This window comes from Antechinus flavipes, chromosome 1 (genome assembly GCF_016432865.1).
Source record: "Antechinus flavipes isolate AdamAnt ecotype Samford, QLD, Australia chromosome 1, AdamAnt_v2, whole genome shotgun sequence".
Taxonomy (NCBI): Eukaryota; Metazoa; Chordata; class Mammalia; order Dasyuromorphia; family Dasyuridae; genus Antechinus; species Antechinus flavipes.
In genome coordinates, this window is record NC_067398.1 from 435,145,114 (window position 1) to 435,164,327 (window position 19,214).

At 34.6% G+C, this 19,214-nt stretch overlaps 1 non-coding gene across 1 annotated transcript; it reads left to right on the forward strand.

Moving 5' to 3' along the window:
• The first annotated feature begins 8,852 nt into the window (after positions 1-8,852).
• LOC127546175 (U6 spliceosomal RNA) lies at positions 8,853-8,959 on the forward strand. The gene has a single exon (XR_007950009.1). It is a non-coding gene; the product is annotated as a U6 spliceosomal RNA (small nuclear RNA).
• The last annotated feature ends 10,255 nt before the right edge of the window (positions 8,960-19,214 follow it).

Here is a 19,214-nt window from a genome sequence, read left to right on the forward strand (position 1 = left end):
CACACTTGTAGATTTTAAAGATTTGATTCAAGCTAAGTGGGATAAATTTTTATATAGAATATGGCTTCAGGTAAGTATACCTAGCTCAAAGGAAAAATTTGTATTTGTGATAGTGATGAGCATTAGAGGGCCAGCCTTGTGTTTAAAAAAGGAATGTATTTGAAAGAAAATCTAGAAAATTGAAGAAGAATGGCTCACATTATTTAGTTGTTGTTAAATGGAGGAAAAAAGAGAGGGAATTAATTATTTGAATATTATATAAAGTATTTGGAGAGAAATAAGAGATGTGTGAGGAGGATAAAAATAAATCACATATCTAGATATTGTGGAGGTCTTCAATTATTTAGAAATCTGCTCTTTCTGAAAAAAAGGGCAGATAATGTATTGAATTGCTTAATGTTAATTTCTTCCTTCAAAAGAAAACAGGACTAAAAGAAATAATTCAATTCTCGATTTCATTCTCATAATCAAGCAGTACCTGGGTATTTTGAAGAAAATGATCTAAATATTTTGAAGAAGTGAACAATATCTTGTAGAGTACAAAATTGAGGAGAACAAATAGAGGTACAGTAATGTTTCATGAGAATAGATTTCAAAGAGCTCAAAGAGATACTAGGTAGTTAGTTCCATGGAATTGAAAATTTTAAAGTAGGGCATTCGAAGGTACAAAGAAAATAAAATTCAGTGAGAAAATAAATTGGGCAGAAATAATGGTGTGCATGCACAAATAACTTATTTTAAACTTAGAGTTTTAAATATGTGCCTTCCTGATAAAAATAAAAATAAAAATCAAAGTGTTAAGGTTATAGAGTACACACAAAATGATGGGGCTTAGCCACCAAAATGTTGAGGTATGGGGCCACACCCCAAAAGTATATTGGGGTTATGGGCCTATGTCTTGAGGTATCTCAAAAGAACTCTTAGGCATACATCTCCAAATCAAAAGGCAATGATTTTATTTCACTATTAAGAGCAGACTAAATCCCAAGAGAAGTTAGCTGACTAATCTGAAAAAGAAATTGGATATAACAAAGAGAAAGATGTCATTATGGGCTAAAAGGACTTTAGCTAAGATCTATAGAACAAGTAGACCTTTCATAAAGAAAACATAACCTCAGTGGTTTGACATTTAACTTGACTTTCTGGTTAGATATAATAAAGGTGAGGTTTTCAGAGAACTCTACCTGGGATGGATCTGTAATCAAAAGTACTCTTGAACAAAAGATTTACTCAAGAACAAAAAACAACATTAAGGCTGAGATAATTCTCTCAGTGCTCCTCCCTGTTTGCTCTGGGAGTAGTGAGATTACATACAGTAATTCAGGCTCTCTGTCAGCACCCATCTAGCTACCCAGGACCTCATCAAAAGGACAGGGGAAAAAAAACTTCTTTCAGAAGAAACCCAAGCTATCAATAGACATACATTAAAAAGGAATCAATAATAATTATAATCTTTTAATTAAGCAACTCTGAATATCACCTCACTCAAAAAAAATGACAAAATCTGGAATGAAAATATGAAAATGGAACCATCATACATTATTGCTGCATCTATAAATTTGTTCAGCCATTCTGGAAAAAATGATTTAGAATTATACTCCAAATCTAAACTATTCAGAATCTTTTACTTAACAAAAGAAAAGGGTCCATTTTTATAAAAAAAAATATTTCTAGCAGGTCTTTTTGTAGTGGGAAAATATTGAAAACTGAAAAGGGGGATCATTTATTGTTGGCCTTTGTTCTAGATCAAAATTACTATCTTATGTTGGAGTTAAGGCACAGTTTGTTCAACTATATTTTATTAGATGAATATGACTTTGACAAGTGTCTTCTACAAGATGGACACAAATTAACATTGGAATGGAATTGTCTTTAAGTTTGTGTATATCATGCTTCTTTTGAATTACTGCAATTATGCTTTACTCACAGAATATAGAACCTTCTTTGATGCTGGCATACTATACTAGGTTGTCCTTTGTCAGTGTTTCCCATGTCACAAATCTATTCCAAAGTTCTTCAGAGAGTAACTGATAGTGTCCTTGTAATCACTTCATCTGACTTCCATGTGAGCACTTCTCTTATATGAGTTTGTTGAGGCAAAAGACACCCCAACAATATTAGGGTTCCCAGATCAGTGTCCTGGGTATTAGGAAAAAATTTGCAAACTCAGTTTGTCTCCACGTTAAAAGGTAATTTTTTTTTTTTTTTTTTTTTTTTTTTTTTGCTGCTGACAATGGGCTAAATTCCAAATTAATTTATCATCCAGAGTTCCCCCTGTCATATCAAGATATTATTATTTTCCTTTTGGAACACTACATTTGAATGCACTAAATTTTAATTAAACTCATTATTAAAAAAAATCATTGTCATTTTTTTCTTGACTCTAGTAGCAATTTACTTCTTTATTGATTTCATTATATTTGCTATTTTGTACAATTCTTTCAGTTGACCATGTTCCAGACCAGGAAAGAAATACATTTAATAAAGGCCTATAACAATCTCTTCATCTTCTACTAAGTACATTTGCTCAAAAAGACTTTTAGACAGAAAAGGATGGATAGTTGTTTGAGGAAGCCAAAGGAATTTAGCAAAGGGCAAGAAGCAAGATTATTTTATAGGAAAAAGAAAAAAAAAAGATCAGATTCAAGTAATTGATGTGCTAATTTTATGGCTTAGAGATGCCAGTAAAGAGTCATAGGGGTGGGGTTGCATCCATTATTGAATTTGTATGGCTTTTTGAGGAGTATTGAATAGAAGTAGAACAGCTTCCATTCTTGAATTCTATGGCTTACTGACCAAGATTGTTCTCTGACAGCCAACATTGTTCATGGCATCTCCCTAAGAGATACTCCTCATCAAATTCTCCATAAAACAATCCTTCAAGCAAACACATTCAAACAACCTGGTCAGTCCATCCCAGTTACATTCTCTGAGGTACAGTTTTACTGTTTGGCAATTTAACTTGAGAAGGGAGGAACTGGTCAGTGGCCAATAATTTATTTTGTCAGATGATCATCAGAATCATTTTAAGACAATTCAAATGGAAACCATTCACTTTTCTGAAATGGGAAGGTATAATGTCCACTTTTTGCGGGCATACAAAAATGAGATCTGCACAACAGTTCTGTAGAATTTCAGTTTGGTAGGAAATTTAATACCCCTGCTCTCACACACTTTCCATTAGAATCTCCCAAACATGAGCTAGCTCTGACAATGTGTAGTTGAGCTTCATCAACCATATGTATATCCCCATAAATTAGTACTGCCAACTTAGTGAACTTATTCACAGCATTCATTATTTCTCTAAATGTTGTAAACAAAAGTTCCACATATAAATAGTGTGTTGCTGACTGTTGGAAAACCTGTGTTTTCTTGGTGTTAATTGTTAGATCAAAATTAGCACAAACAGCAGAAAATCAATCTACTTTTTTCAACTCAGTCTCAGAAGTTGTTTTGAGTGGACAATCATCTATGAACAACAACAAAAATAATTCATTAATTTCCCTCCACTTGAATCTTGGCTATAGCCTTTATGAAGTTTAAAATTTATTATTAGTACTTATTAGTTGGTGAATGCATATCTATAATTATATCTTTCTATGTATATGTGATGTGGGTGAACTTTGTAAAAAATGTGTAAAATAATCACTGAAATTATGTACCCTTTGATCTTCAAAAGAAGAGAGACTGGGGTTTCCCAGGCTCCAAAGAATCTAGGAGAAAGCATACTTTCCAGACTGGGCTTTTCTAAGGCAAATCACTACCCCCTTCCCCCTTATTGATCCTTTTGGCAAAACGGATCCCTCATTCTGGTTGAAAAAGCCTTCAAAGTGATTTTCATTCAGTTGGGAGATCTGGGCCTGAAATAGTATCTAGGCCTGGGGACACTGGCTTTCTTTTCAACTGGGAACTTCAGTCTCAGATTTCCTATTAAAGGGCAATTTTAAAGTAATTTCTTTGCAGAGGCCTGAAGCAGGATTATGCTTCATCAAGGAACCTCTTTCTCCTTTGCACAGCTGCCTGCCAGGACCCCTGTCTGCTTTGAAGACATTCTCTTCTCAGCAATAACCCTTTTTTATTACTCTGCCAGTCACTCAGAAGTCAGTCTTCCTAGCAAAAGCTGACTTCTGCAGTACCAACAATAAACTCCCTTTTGCCAGTCAAACTTTTCAGGTTCATAAATTCTTTCATGTTGAACCTGTACCTACCAGAAGGGGATTCTCACATCTCAACTCTCTGCACTGCCACTAACCATATCATATGTATACACACATATGTGTACCCACATATAAGTATATGCATGGAAGCATACAATAAATATGTTCCATATGTAATTACTGTATATATGCATGTCATTTGCACATAATTGCCAACAACATAGGTGGGACATTTGGATTAATCATATATGTTTATATATACATATATGTATTCTACATGTGTGTATGTGTGTATATATATTTAGCTATCTGTGTCAGTATGTGACTATATATATGTATGTGTATATATATGTATGTATATATATACACACACATATATATATGTAGACTCATGAAACACACTTTTGCATTTGCCATGTCTGATGACAAGTCTTCCTAACTTAAGCAAAAACCCTTCCTAAAGGATGTCTAGTTAGTTGTTATAGAGTCTGTTCTTGAAATGATAATGAACCCCACACATCCTGACATCCATTCTATATGTGGATAGGAAAGTTAGAAAGCACCACCTGCTACTGAATTAAAAAATATGCTTAATTACTACCATTGTCCATTGGCATAATTTCTGTTCTTCAGATGAAAAGATCAACCTCAATACATCTTCAACATGACTCAAATCAAATAAAGGTCAAAAAATATATAGTAGCTTCTAGTGCTTAATGAACTACACAATGCAGGTGGGTAAGACTGTAGGGGCGCCTCAATTTAGTTGTAAGAAAATCAGAATTTGTATTAGATACATCCTTGATGCCCATCCCTGGACAAGTCACTTAAAATTTTATTAGCATCAATTTCCACAATACAATGGAGAAAGTGTCAGACCTGGAATCATGAAAACCTGAACTTAACTCTGGAATCTAACATTTCTTGTGTGACCCTAGAAACATGAGTTTTCTAATTCTCTCAATTTACTCCTTTATAAAGTGTGGATAATTGTAGCACTTACTCCTAAGTTTGTTGTGAAGATTAAATGAGATTATAATTATAAAATGCTTAGCATAATGTCTGGAACATAATAGGGCTATACTAATGGTAGTTAATATTAAATTTAATTTTATAAAATGAAAAGATTAGATTTGTTAGCGTAAAAATATTTTTTTCTGCTCTAAATCTTTGATCTTAAATCTGTGATCCTATTTTTCTTTAAAATAAGGACTATCTGTGTCATAGTTGTTTTTTTAATGAATATTTAAACTTTGTTTTGTCATTGTTAAGCTCTTACTTATTACAAAGTTGTTTTGCACCATCTCTCTATAAAATACATAAGGTTCTGATTCAAACTCTAGTTTCTTCATGACTAAGGAATGTTGCATTGTACATATTAATTAAGTTTATATTGTATTAAATAAAATTATATAAAGGATGGAGAAAAATATAAATCTCTTTTGTCATTTTTGCAGGGTTTAGTGTGGACCCAGACTGTGGCTTTATGATTTTTCTGTTTACATATCAAATACTAACAACACATTTTCACATCTAGTAAAATGTTCAATGAATGCATCAGGGTATTAAAAACTACTAAGTAAAAGTGCCATTAAGTAAATGCTGAGGATTCTAGAATAATTTTTTTGAGGTTTGTGTCCCATTCTATTAAAAAGGAAGGGTATTCCAATATTTTCTATCAATAAAATAAAGAATTAAGTTAGTTTTAATAGTAGAAATACATAACTATTCCCAATTTATCATAATGGCCTTCTTTATTATTATTAGATTCAAGTTCTTCCCATTTCCACAGAGATTTAAATTTTGGATCAGATCTTCATATATACAAGTGATTCCACATTTCAGATTTGGGGGTTATCTGCTGGCATGAAAAAAGTTGCACTTTTCATCAACTATGGACACTTTCATCATTCTCTACACATATTCTTTTTTTTTTTTTTATTTGAAGATTACAGGTGTTAATGTAAAGAGAAAATGTCAATGAGCATCAATAGATAAGGATACTGGGGATTCTATATCTGGTTTCATTCTGAATTCTAATTAGCCAGCAGATGCTATAGTAGGAGTAAAAGACTTGGAGTAATAGCATTACTGAGACAAAGTGTCATCATATGAGAAATTGAGAAGACAAATGTCTTGTTCCCATTCCTTAGATTTTTTTTTTTGTATTGACCTTAGAAATGCATGCGTGTTTTGTCATTCTCATGACATTATGGAACTGGCTATATACTAATTTTTTTTAAATGCACAAATAAAACAAATATAATCAAAATTAGAAGACAAACAGAAAAATGGGTAGAAGTTAAAGAAAGTTTATCAGATAAAGATCTCATATTTAAAATATATAAAAACTTTGTCAAATCTATAAGACTATGTTTCATTCCCCAATTGATAAATTATTGAAAGATATGAACAGGCAGTTTTCCAGTGGAGAAATCAAAACAATTTATAGTCAGATAAAGCATTTAATAAATCATTATTGATAAAGAAATGCAGATTTAAATAATCTTGAGGTATCATTTATACCTACCATACTAGCTAAAATAATAGAAGGGAAATGTAATAAATGTTGGAGAGGATATAGACATTCATTGTTAGTGGAATTGTAAAGTGATCCAAACATTCTGGAAAGTAATCAATGTGGAATCATACCCAAAGAATTTAAATGACCTATCTAATTTGATCACAAAATACCACTAACTTGGTCAATTTCTGAGGTGGATTAAGGAAAAGGTAAAATAACCTTTATGTTTTAAAATTTTTATAGTAGTTCTTTCTGTGAAGAAAAAGAAGAAGAAATTTCAGGAATACCTTTCAATTGGGGAATTGCTTAACAAGTGGTGGTATATGACTGTAAATGACTTTAAATGAATGTTATTTTGCATATTACAAATACCTGAATTAACACTAAAGGACATATGAAGAAAAATATTATTTGCATCCAGTGGGGAAAAAAAATGATAAATGGAAGCATATATGTCCAATGGTAACCATTTTTTTAGGGCTGATGAGATGGAAAAGGAAGAAAAAAAAAAAAGAAAAGCTATTCATAGGATATTATTATTGAATGTCTAAAAGCAATTTGTGCATAGTAGATTTGCACTTTCATGTAGAATCCTCTGTTTTATTGTACTGTTTTTAAAATGCTTGTTTTATTTTATAAATTTAAAATATAATTTAAAAAATGTTTATACATTAATTTGTATATTTAGACTTCTAGTTCGACTGCTATAAAATAGTAATAGAAAAGGGCTTTCTATATACTGTTGGAAAAAGGTTCACAATTAGTAGCTCTGAAATATTTATCATTGTAGTCAGAAGAAAAAGGCTAAAAATAATTAAATCCTAAAAGTAATTAGTATCTAATTAACAAAGTTAAATTATTCTTTCTTGATGCCTCTAACTACTTGTGCTTCCCCATCCATGAAATTATTTTACATTATTAAAACAATTTTTAGGTACCATCCCACACCTGCCAGATTAGCTAACAAGACAAAAAAGGGAAATGATAAACTTTTGCATAGATGTGGAAAAATTAGTACACTAATGCATTGTTGGTGGAGTCAAAGGAGGAGGAGGAAAACAGAAAGGAAAAAGAAAAGAAGGAGGAGGAGGAGGAGGAAATCTATTCAAAGGGCAATAAAATTGTACATACTCTTTTTATCTACTGGGAAATGCCTAAAAATTTTGTGGCATATAATTGTGATAGAGTACTAGTGTGTTACAAGAAATAACATGCAGGATAGTTCAGAAAAACCTGGTAAGATTTATTTGAACAGATAAAAACTAGTTAGCAGAACTAGGAGGACATTGTTTTCCATAACTTCAAATTTTAATGATGAAATCAGCTGTTGATCTGTACAATGATCAATGCAATGATCCAAGGGAATTTCAAAGGATTCATGATGAAAAATGTCATTCACTTACAGAAGAAATACTGATAAACTCTGAGGGCAGAGTGAAGTAACTTTTTTCACTTTCTGTTTATTAGTTTTATTTTCATTTTGTTATTTTTGTTTTTGTTATGGCAATATGGCTACTATGGAAATTTATTTTACATGACAATTGGTTATAATAATAGTGATTGGAATTGGAAAAGTCCTTTATAGCTCAAAACAAACTTTTACTCTACATTATTTTATTGGATTCCCTTGATAATTCAGTGAGGTATATAGGAGAAATGTGATCATCTTCATTTTACAAAAATAATCTGAGAATCCTGTGGTGAGATTTTTCTTCTCAAAACGCAGCCAGGTGATAAAAATTCAGATCTTTTATTATTTCCAATATAGCCCGGTTAGCTTAGAGGCCTATCTCTCTGCTTGGTTCCAAGAGCTCTTGCCGCTTTGTCTCCAAATCCAAAGGTCTGGTCCTTCAGCCTCTGCCTCTGCTGTCTTCAGCCTCCAGCCAGCTCCAGTCTTCATGTCATTCCGGTGAAATCTCGACTTGTAGCTTCTTCCTCTCCAGAGCTCTCCGACTGGCCCATTGGCCTATTTATGCTCCTTCCAGAGAGAGGGATTATGGGTAGTTCTACTTAGTACCTTGTTTCAGGTTCTGGCCAAAACAACTTCTTGTAAGATTAGATCAACTCTAATTACTTAGCAGTTAGTAAGGATTCCAACAGAATCCGAGAGAAAAAATGACTTCCTTCAGGTTCAGATAATTACTAAGTTCAGTCTTAAAACCATGATAATAGTGCTCGCTTCGGCAGCACATATACTAAAATTGGAACGATACAGAGAAGATTAGCATGGCCCCTGCGCAAGGATGACACGCAAATTCGTGAAGCGTTCCATATTTTTATGGAGGAAATTAAAAAGGCTCTCACAAGGGAGCTAGAAGAAAAATGGGAAAAGGAGAGGGAGGCTCTGCAAAAGGAGAGGGAGGCTTGGCAAAAGAGCCTGGAGAAGTCAGTTAAAGAGAGAATGGATAAAGAAACCAAATCCTTGAAAAATAGGATTAGTGAACTGGAAACAGAAAACAGCTCTCTAAAAAACAAAATTGGCGAAATGGAAAAAAATTCCACAGAACAAAAGAACTCAATTGGACAATTAGAAAAAGATCTTAAAAAAGTGAGTGAAGAAAATACCTCACTGAAAATCAGGGTCGAACAATTGGAATTGAATGACTCGAGGAGACAAGAAGAATCAGTCAAGCAAATCCAAAAAAATCAAACAATGGAAAAGGATGTGAAATACCTTCTGGGGAAGACAACAGACCTGGAAAACAGATCCAGGAGAGACAACCTGAGAATCATCGGACTTCCAGAAAAGTATGATGAAAAAAAAAGCCTGAACACTATCTTCCAGGAAATTATCAAAGAGAACTGCCCAGAAGTCATAGAAACAGAAGGTAAAATAGACATTGAAAGAATTCATCGATCCCCTACTGAAAGGGATCCTAAAATCAAAACACCAAGGAATATAGTGGCCAAATGCCAGAACCCTCAGGCAAAGGAAAAAATACTGCAAGCGGCTAGAAAAACCCAATTCAAGTATCAAGGAGCCACAATAAGGATCACCCAGGATCTGGCAGCATCCACATTAAAGGATCGAAGGGCCTGGAATATGATATTCCGAAAGGCTAAGGAACTTGGTATGCAACCAAAAATAACTTACCCAGCGAGATTGAGCATCTTTTTCCAGGGAAGAAGATGGACATTCAACGAAATAAGCGAATTTCATCTATTTCTGATGAAAAAGCCAGAACTTAACAAAAAATTTGATCTACAAGAACAGAACTCAAGAGAAATCTAAAAAGGTAAAGATTAATCTTGGGAACTATATTTCGGCTGTAAAAGATGTATAAAGAATACATGTATACCTTGTTCTAGAAACTAGTTGTGGAAAGGACATTGTACTAGAAAAAAGGGAAAGTGGGGGTACTACATTTCATGAAGAGGCAAAGAAAACCTAGTATATCTGAGAGAAAGAATGGAGAGGAATGAAAATAGTGAGTATTTTACTGCTTTCAGAATTGGCAGTAAGAGAAGAATTTTAGACATATTCAATCTATGGTGAAACTTCTCCCACCTCATTGAAAAGTGAGAAGGGAAAAGTGAAAAAGGAAGGAATAAGCTAAGTGGAAGGGAATACGGTAACTGGGAGGGAAAGGGGTAAGTTGGGGGGGGGAACTCTAAGGGGGGGGAGGGATACTGAAAAAGGGAGGGCTGTGAGAAGCAAGGGGAGCTCACAAGCTTAATACTGGGAAGGGGGGTAAGGGAGGGGGTAAGGGAGTAAGAAGGGAGAAAAGCATAAACCGGGGTTAACAAGATGGCAAGTAATACAGAATTGGTCATTTTAACCATAAATGTGAACGGGGTAAACTCCTCTATAAAGAGGAAGCGGTTAGCAGAATGGATTAAAAGCCAGAATCCTACAATATGTTGTATACAGGAAACACACCTGAAGCGGGGTGATACATGCAGGTTAAAGGTAAAAGGTTGGAGCAAAATCTACTATGCTTCAGGTGAAGCCAAAAAAGCAGGGGTAGCCATCCTGATCTCAGATCAAGCTAAAGCAAAAATTGATCTAATCAAAAGAGATAAGGAGGGGCACTATATCTTGCTAAAGGGTAGAATGAATAATGAAGAAGTATCTATATTAAATATATATGCACCAAGTAGTGTAGCATCTAAATTCCTAAAAGAGAAATTAAGAGAGCTGCAAGAAGAAATAGACAGTAAAACTATAATAGTGGGAGATCTCAACCTTGCACTCTCAGAATTAGATAAATCAAACCACAAAATAAATAAGAAAGAAGTCAAAGAGATAAATAGAATACTAGAAAAATTAGATATGATAGATCTCTGGAGAAAATGTAATGGGGACAGAAAGGAGTACACCTTCTTTTCAGCAGTTCATGGAACTTATACAAAAATTGATCATATATTAGGACATAAAAACCTCAAACTCAAATGCAGTAAGGCAGAAATAGTGAATGCATCCTTTTCAGACCATGATGCATTGAAAATTACATTCAATAAAAAGCCACAGGAAAGTAGACCAAAAAATAATTGGAAACTAAATAATCTCATACTAAAGAATGATTGGGTGAAACAGCAAATTATAGACATAATTAATAACTTCATCCAAGAAAATGATAATAATGAGACATCATACCAAAATGTATGGGATGCAGCCAAAGCGGTAATAAGGGGAAATCTCATATCTCTAGAGGCCTATTTGTATAAAATAGAGAAAGAGAAGGTCAATGAATTGGGCTTGCAACTAAAAATGCTAGAAAAGGAACAAATTAAAAACCCCCAATCAAACACTAAACTTGAAATTCAAAAAATAAAAGGAGAGATCAATAAAATTGAAAGTAAAAAAACTATTGAATTGATTAATAAAACTAAGAGTTGGTTCTATGAAAAAACCAACAAAATAGACAAACCCTTAGTAAATCTGATTAAAAAAAGGAAAGAGGAAAATCAAATTGTTAGTCTTAAAAATGAAAAGGGAGAACTCACCACTAACGAAGAGGAAATTAGAGCAATAATTAGGAGTTACTTTGCCCAACTTTACGCCAATAAATTCGACAACTTAAATGAAATAGAAGAATACCTCCAAAAATATAGCTTACCTAAACTAACAGAGGAAGAAGTAAATATCCTAAACACTCCTATCTCAGAAAAAGAAATAGAACAAACTATCAATCAACTCCCTAAGAAAAAAACCCCAGGACCAGATGGATTTACATCTGAATTCTATCAAACATTTAAAGATCAATTACCTCCAATGCTAAATAAACTATTTGAAGAAGTAGGGATTGAAGGAGTCCTACCAAACTCCTTTTATGACACAGATATGGTACTGATACCTAAACCAGGTAGGCTGAAAACAGAGAAAGAAAATTATAGACCAATCTCCCTAATGAATATTGATGCTAAAATCTTAAATAAAATATTAGCAAAAAGATTACAGAAAATCATCCCCAGGATAATACACTATGACCAAGTAGGATTTATACCAGGAATGCAGGGCTGGTTCAATATTAGGAAAACTATTAACATAATTGACTATATCAACAACCAACCAAACAAAAACCATATGATCATTTCAATAGATGCAGAAAAAGCATTTGATAAAATCCAACAGCCATTCCTAATAAAAACACTTGAGAGCATAGGAATAAAAGGACTTTTCCTTAAAATAGTTAGGAGCATATATTTTAAACCTTCAGTAAGCATCATATGCAATGGGGAAAAACTGGAACCTTTCCCGGTAAGATCTGGAGTGAAGCAAGGTTGCCCACTATCACCATTATTATTCAATATTGTATTAGAAACACTGGCCTCTGCAATAAGAGTCGAGAAAGAGATTAAAGGAATTAGAGTAGGCAATGAGGAAACCAAACTATCACTCTTTGCAGATGATATGATGGTATACCTAGAAAACCCCAGAGATTCTACTAAAAAGCTATTAGAAATAATTCATAATTTTAGCAAAGTAGCAGGATACAAAATAAATCCCCATAAATCCTCAGCATTCTTATACACCACCAACAAAATCCAAGAGCAAGAGATACAAAGAGAAATTCCATTCAAAATAACTGTTGATAGCATAAAATATTTGGGAATCTACCTACCAAAGGAAAGTCAGGAATTATATGAGCAAAATTACAAAAAAGTTTTCACACAAATAAAGTCAGACTTAAATAATTGGAAAAATATTAAGTGCTCTTGGATAGGCCGAGCAAATATAATAAAGATGACAATACTCCCTAAACTAATCTATTTATTTAGTGCTATACCAATCAGACTTCCAAGAAAATATTTTAATGATTTAGAAAAAATAACAACAAAATTCATATGGAACAATAAAAAGTCGAGAATCTCAAGGGAATTAATGAAAAAAAAATCAAATGAAGGTGGTCTAGCTGTACCTGATCTAAAATTATATTATAAAGCAGCAGTCACCAAAACCATCTGGTATTGGCTTAGAAATAGATTAGTTGATCAGTGGAAAAGGTTAGGTTCACAAGACAGAATAGTCTACTATAGCAATCTAGTGTTTGACAAACCCAAAGATTCTAAATTTTGGGATAAGATTTCATTATTTGATAAAAACTGCTGGGATAACTGGAAATTAGTATGGCAGAAATTAGGCAAGGACCCACACTTAACACCACATACCAAGATAAGATCAAAATGGGTCCATGACCTAGGCATAAAGAACGAGATTATAAATAAATTAGAGGAACATAGGATAGTTTATCTCTCAGACTTGTGGAGGAGAAAGAAATTTGTGACCAAAGATGAACTAGAAACCATTACCAATCACAAAATAGAAAATTTTGATTATATCAAATTAAAAAGCCTTTGTACAAACAGAACGAATGCAAACAAGATTAGTAGGGAAGTAACTAACTGGGAAAACATCTTTACAATTAAAGGTTCTGATAAAGGCCTCATTTCCAAAATATATAGAGAACTGACTCAAATTTATAAAAAATCAAGCCATTCTCCAATTGATAAATGGTCAAAGGATATGAACAGACAATTTTCAGATGAAGAAATTGAAACTATTACCACTCACATGAAAGAGTGTTCCAAATCACTATTGATCAGAGAAATGCAAATTAAGACAACTCTGAGATATCACTACACTCCTGTCAGATTGGCTAAGATGACAGGAAAAAACAATGATGAATGTTGGAGGGGATGCGGGAAAACGGGGACATTGATGCATTGTTGGTGGAGTTGTGAACGAATCCAGCCATTCTGGAGAGCGATCTGGAATTATGCCCAAAAAGTTATCAAACTGTGCATACCCTTTGATCCAACAGTGTTTCTATTGGGCTTATACCCCAAAGAGATACTAAAAAAGGGAAGGGGACCTGTATGTGCCAAAATGTTTGTAGCAGCCCTGTTTGTAGTGGCTAGAAACTGGAAAATGAATGGATGCCCATCAATTGGAGAATGGCTGGGTAAATTGTGGTATATGAATGTTATGGAATATTATTGCTCTGTAAGGAATGACCAGCAGGATGAATACAGAGAGGCTTGGAGAGACCTACATGGACTGATGCTAAGTGAGATGAGCAGGAGATCATTATACACTTCGACAACGATATTGTATGAGGATGTATTCTGATGGAAGTGGATTTCTCTGACAAAGAGACTTAACTGAGTTTCATTGGAGAAATGATGGACAGAAACAGCTACACCCAAAGAAGGAATACTGGGAAATGAATGTGAACTATTTGCATTTTTGATTTTCTTCCCGAGTTATTTTTTACCTTCTGAATCCAATTCTCCCTGTGCAACAAGAGAACTGTTTGGTTCTGCAAATATGTATTGTATCTAGGATATACTGCAACATGTTTAGCATATATAGGACTGCTTGCCATCCTGGGGGGGGGAGGAGAGAGGGAGGGGGAAAAAACGAAACATAAGTGATTGCAAGGGATAATGTCGTGTAGAAATTATCCTGGCATGGATTCTGTCAATGCGAAGTTATTATTAAATAAAATAAAATTTATTATAAAAAAAAAAAAAAAAAAAAAAACCATGATAATAGTTTATATTTATTTCAATTAAATAAACATCTATTAAATATCTACAATATGACAGACACTAAACTAAAATCTGGGGATACAAAGAGGGAAAAATATAGTCCCTCCTTTCCTTTAAGGAGCCTACAATTTTACAAGGAAGGCAGCAAGAAACAAATATGTACAAAGAAGTTAAATAAAAGATATAGAAGATATAATTAAATGAGACACTGAAATTAAGAGAAGTTGGAAAAAGCTTCCTATAGAAAGTGGCATTTTAAAGGAAGACAGGGAGGTCAATAGCTAGAGCAGAGGACAAAAAACATTCCATGTATGGGGACATCTGGATAAAATGTCCAGAAATGAGAAATTAATGTCTAGTGCATCTTGGGAAGTAAGGTGAAAGATAAGTGGAAAAGCAGTGGGGGGGGGGGGCAGTTGTGAATACTAAATGAAGAATTTTGTATTTGCTTTTGAGCAGTAAGAAGCTATAGGAGTTTATTGATAGTAGGGAAGGAAGTTCAACATGATTAGAACTGTGTTTTTAGAAAATCACTTTAGGAGCTGAATAAAAGATGAATTGGAATGCTAAGACTTGAGGCAGTTGGAGCAACAAGCTATTGTAATAATTGAAGTGTGAGGTAATGAGTATACATACTAGAGCAGTGTCAATGTCAGAAGAGTTATATAAGAGGGTATATTTAAAACATGTTGAAAAGGGTTAAGATGGCGGAGAGGAGGCACACAGCTGCATAAGCTCCACGCTTTCTCTCACTATCCACTTCATTACAAGCCTCTGAATTAATGCTTGACTGAAAAAAAACCCACAAATAGTTACCAAGAGAAGCCATCCTTGAGATTCGCCAAGAAAGGTCTGTCTTTACTGGAGGACTGGGACGGTTTTAGATCGGGCGCAGGCGGCGGGCAGCAGCAGTGAGAGCACGGGAGCAGACTGGAGAGGGGATGGGGAGTGATCGCAGCCGTCTCTGCGGGGAGAGCTTTGCTACAGGTTTGGATACTTTGCTCCAGCAGCAAGTCAGCAGCCCAGCAGAGAAGCTAAAAACACCGGGGCTGAAGAATACAATCCCAAACAGCTGGAGACTTTCAGGACCTGGCCAACCCCCTCCCCCCCCCACCCCCCGCACAGTGACTCAGCACGCTCTGGGATCTCAGAGCCCACGCACACACAGTACTGCTAGTGCCTCACTGCTGCCCCCTGCAGTCTGGAGAGGAAGCTCGATAACATACCCAGCCCCTCCCCCAAAGAAAGACTCCAGTTTTTTTCTGTTTTTCTTTGGTAGTTTGTCTTTGATTATTAGACAGAATGAGCAAGAAGCTGAAGAGGACTTTAACCCTTGACAGCTTCTATACAGATAGAGAGCAGACTCTAAATCCTGAGGAGACTAAAAACAGACTGTCTCCAGGTGAATCCCCAAAGGAGGAGATCATCTGTTCCTCAGCACAGATGAACCTCATAGAAGTAATTAAAAAGGCTCTCACAAGGGAGCTAGAAGAAAAATGGGGAAAGCAGAGTGAGGCTTGGCAAAAGGAGAGGGAAGCTTGGGAAAAGGAGAGGGAGGCTTGGCAAAAGAGCCTGGAGAAAGTTAAAGAGAGAGTGGATAAAGAAGTAAAATCCTTGAAAAATAGGATTAGTGAACTGGAAACAGAAAACAGCTCTCTAAAAAACAAAATTGGCGAAATGGAAAAAAAATTCCACAGAACAAAAGAACTCAATTGGACAATTAGAAAAAGATTTTAAAAAAGTGAGTGAAGAAAATATTTGACTGAAAATCAGAATTGAACAAGTGGAATTGAATGACTCAAGGAGACAAGAAGAATCAGTCAAGCAAATCCAAAAAAATCAAACAATGGAGAAAAATGTGAAATACCTTCTGGGGAAGACAACAGACCTGGAAAACAGATCCAGGAGAGACAATCCGAGAATCATTGGACTTCCAGAAAAACATGATGAAAAAAAGAGCCTGGACACTATTTTCCAGGAAATTATCAAAGAGAACTGCCCAGAAGTCATAGGAACAGAGGAAAAAATAAACATTGAAAGGATTCATCGATCACCCACTGAAAGGGATCCTAAAATCAAAACACCAAGGAATATAGTGGCCAAATGCCAGAACCCTCAGACGAAGGAAAAAATATTGCAAGCAGCTAGAAAAACCCAATTCAAGTATCAAGGAGCCACAATAAGGTCACCCAGGATCTGGCAGCATCCACATTAAAAGATCGAAGGGCCTGGAATATGATATTCCGAAAGGCTAAGGAACTTGGTATGCAACCAAAAATAACTTACCCAGCGAGAATGAGCCTCTTTTTCCAGGGAAGAAGATGGACATTCAACGAAGTAAGCGAATTTCATCTATTTCTGAGGAAAAAACCAGAACTTAACAAAAAGTTTGATCTACAAATATAGAACTCAAGAGAAATCTAAAAAGGTAAAGATTAATCTTGGGAACTATATTTTGACTATATAGATGTATAAAGAAGACATGTATACCTTGTTCTAGAAATTGATGTGGAAAGGACATTGTATCAGAAAAAGGGTAAAGTGGGGGTAGGACATCTCATGAAGAGGCATAGGAAATCTATTATATCTGAGAGAAAGAATGGAGAGGGATGAATATAGTGGGTATCTTACTGTCTTCAGAATTGGCTTTAAGTGAAAAATCTTAAGACATATTCAATCTATGGTGAAACTTCTCCCATCTCATTGAAAAGTGAGAAGGGAAAAGTGAAAAGGGAAGAAATAAGCTAAGCGGAAGGGAATACGGGAACTGGGAGGGAAAGGGGTAAGATAGGTGGAGGAACTCTAAGGCGGGGGGAGGGATACTAAAAAGGGAGGGCTGTGAGAAGCAAGGGGAACTCACAAACTTAATACTGGGAAGGGGGGGAAAGGGGAAAGAAGGGAGAAAAGCATAAACCGGGGTTAACAAGATGGCAAGTAATACAGAATTGGTCATTCTAACCATAAACGTGAACGGGGTAAACTCCCCCATAAAGAGGAAGCAGTTAGCAGAATGGATTAAAAGCCAGAATCCTACAATATGTTGTTTACAGGAAACACACCTGAAGCGGGGTGATACATGTAGGTTAAAGGTAAAAGGTTGGAGCAAAATCTACTATGCTTCAGGGGAAGTCAAAAAAGCTGGGGTAGCCATCCTGATCTCAGATCAAGCTAAAGCAAAAATTGATCTAATTAAAAGAGATAAGGAAGGGCACTATATCTTGCTAAAGGGTAGCATGGATAATGAAGCACTATCTATATTAAACATATATGCACCAAGTGGGGTAGCATCTAAATTCTTAAAAGAGAAACTAAGAGAGCTGCAAGAAGAAATAGACAGTAAAACTATAATAGTGGGAGATCTCAACCTTGCACTTTCAGAATTAGATAAATCAAACCACAAAATAAATAAGAAAGAAGTCAAAGAGGTAAATAGAATACTAGAAAAGTTAGATATGATAGATCTCTGGAGAAAATGTAATGGAGACAGAAAGGAATACACTTTCTTTTCAGCAGTTCATGGAAACTATACAAAAATTGACCATATATTAGGACATAAAAACCTCAAACTCAAATGCAGTAAGGCAGAAATAGTAAATGCATCCTTTTCAGACCACGATGCAATGAAAATTACATTCAACAAAAAACCAGGGGGAAGTAGACCAAGAAATAATTGGAAACTAAATAATCTCATACTAAAGAATGATTGGGTGAAACAGCAAATCATAGACATAATTAATAACTTCACCTAAGAAAACGATAATAATGAGATATCATACCAAAATGTATGGGATGCAGCCAAAGCGGTAATAAGGGGAAATTTCATATCTCTAGAGGCCTATTTGTATAAAATAGAGAAAGAGAAGGTCAATGAATTGGGTTTGCAACTAAAAATGCTAGAAAATGAACAAATTAAAAACCCCCAGTCAAACACTAAACTTGAAATTCTAAAAATAAAAGGTGAGATCAATAAAATTGAAAGTAAAAAAACTATTGAATTGATTAATGAAACTAAGAGTTGGTTCTATGAAAAAACCAACAAAATAGACAAACCCTTAGTAAATCTGATTAAAAAAAGGAAAGAGGAAAATCAAATTTTTAGTCTTAAAAATGAAAAGGGAGAACTCACCACTAACGAAGAGGAAATTAGAGCAATAATTAGGAGTTACTTTGCCCAACTTTATGCCAATAAATTTGACAACTTAAATGAAATAGAAAAATACCTCCAAAAATATAGCTTGCCCAAACTAACAGAGGAAGAAGTAAATATCCTAAACAGTCCCATCTCAGAAAAAGAAATAGAACAAACTATCAATCAACTCCCTAAGAAAAAATCCCCAGGACCAGATGGATTTACATGTGAATTCTACCAAACATTTAAAGAACAATTAACTCCAATGCTAAATAAACTATTTGAAAAAATAGGGATCGAAGGAGTCCTACCAAACTCCTTTTATGACACAGACATGGTACTGATACCTAAACCAGGTAGGCTGAAAACAGAGAAAGAAAATTATAGACCAATCTCCCTAATGAATATT